Source organism: Triticum dicoccoides, unplaced genomic scaffold, assembly GCF_002162155.2.
Source record: "Triticum dicoccoides isolate Atlit2015 ecotype Zavitan unplaced genomic scaffold, WEW_v2.0 scaffold94894, whole genome shotgun sequence".
Lineage (NCBI taxonomy): Eukaryota > Viridiplantae > Streptophyta > Magnoliopsida > Poales > Poaceae > Triticum > Triticum dicoccoides.
The window spans coordinates 1-2007 of record NW_021312602.1 but is presented as its reverse complement, the minus strand read 5'-3'; the positions used below and the strand labels follow the sequence as shown (position 1 = coordinate 2007).

The window sequence follows — 2007 nt, the reverse complement described above, 5'->3', positions numbered from 1 at the left end:
TAGAGATTATGTGGTTAAAGTAATTCAAAAGGAGAAATGCATATGATCTTCACATGTTTTAGTTAAGAAAGTAAAGAAAGGAATTGCAAATTGCAGAAAACAAAAAAAGAAAAAAAGGATTTGTAGTCTGTCAGACAACCTCTAGGCCACCCTGTAGAGACAGAAGCCAATCCAGGATCAAGTGTTTGCCTCCTTATTGGTAAAGGATGCAGCAGTACGAGCCTATAGAACAGATCCTGTTCAAGTAAGGTCGTGCTACATCAACAGCATCTCGCCTTATAAACTGGTCCAGCGTGGCCTACACTAGCGAGGTGGGACTAATTAGGGAGCAGGCATGCAGTGCTGCACTTCCTCGGGCAGAGAGCATGGAAGAAGGTTCCTCGGCCCATGTAGCTAGGCATGAGAATGAGCAAAGCCCGGCCCATCAGAGGAACGTTTAGCTGTGGAGATTTTGATAGTTTTTTGTTTTCTTTAGCTTTTATGCCAAATGAAATTGCGGTCGGCCATTACAAAAGTAGCAGACACACTGCCAGGTTAGAGAGAAGAGTAAAAAAAGGCAAGAACAAAACTGAGAGAAAAACGGGCGTGTTGTATAACTCTGAAACATGACTGACAGAACATAGACTAGTCTGTTGAAGTACTTTTGTTCCATTTACATCTAGCTGTTCAAAAGTACTATAGCAGGAAAACTACTTGCTGCAACCTACATGGAGCACGACGATCCTAGGCACTCGGGCCGGCAAGCCAAAGGGCCGGGCATGCAGAAACTGCCAGCCTGAACATGGTTTCAAACTTAAACCCACTTTCAAACATGGTTTCAACGGGATGAATTGAAGGCAAGATGGGCAGGGGCAGTACCAAAAATATGACCAGCAGCAAGGATTAGTGTATCTTAATTTCTCAGCATCTCTCTAAAACAGGATCAGTTCATCGCGTCTGGGCACCATGCACCTTCAGCTCACCTGGTTGGCTGGTTCATCGGGCACACCGACGACCTGATCGAGAGCAGAATGTCATCATGGCCATGCCTAATAATGAACACAAATGGTGGCTCCCAAACACCACTAATACAACAGGCGTCGACCTGTCGACATTGTTTTATTTTATTTTACAAGGAGTCAATCCTCTCGGTGGCTAACTGGGTACATAATTACTCTATAAAATGTGGAATCCTTTGGTTGTCGAATGAAATGTGGAACCAGGAACCAGCTAACTACTCAGAATCTGAACCAGTAGCTAAAAGGATTGTTTGGTTCAGCCTTCTGGACCAGATTCATGTCCAGACAACCTTGAAGCAGAGCACTCCTAATTATGGCCTGGCACTAACCTTGACGCAGAGCACTCCTAATCCGGTTTCGAGCCAATTGAGAGCATATTGCCAAGTAAGTTCCTCACTTCATCCATCTTCCTAACGAAAAAGTACCGATGCATCAATGTGGCATAAGTATGAACATTAGGCTTAACACCCACGTGTACCATCAGGTCAAACATATCTTGGGCTTCCATAACCCTTCCATTTTTGCAAAGGCGGTCCATAATTGTGGTGAAGAACACGGTATCAGGATAGGTGCCGCGATTCAACATTTCAGAAAATAGTTCATGAACCTTCTCCCATTTGCCACAAGTACAAAAACCACTAATAAGGGGGTTGAAAACTATGATATCAGGAGCTAATCCTTCGGCTATCATTTGATTGAATTGGGATATAGCATCATCCATTCTGCCAATACTGGAAAGCAAGTTTATTACCGCTCCATAGTCTGCAACACTAGGGTTCAATCCTTGCTGCCGCATTTTTGTAAATATATGCATTACCTCACTTGCCATTTCCTCTTTAGCATATGCAGATATGAGTATGTTGTAGACATGATGATCTGGTGAGATACCATTTTCTACCATCAAATCAAGGAGACAATGCATATCATGAAATGATTTTTCCATAACATAACCATGAAGCAGAATACTGTAGGTAGTAACAGACGGTTTTTGGCCCAAACTGACCATAGA

The 2007-nt window shown here is 43.1% G+C and overlaps 1 pseudogene; it reads right to left on the bottom strand.

The window, feature by feature from the left end:
• Window positions 1-124: 124 nt before the first annotated feature.
• On the bottom strand, window positions 125-254 carry LOC119348501 (annotated as a pseudogene).
• Between the last annotated feature and the right edge of the window lie 1753 nt (window positions 255-2007).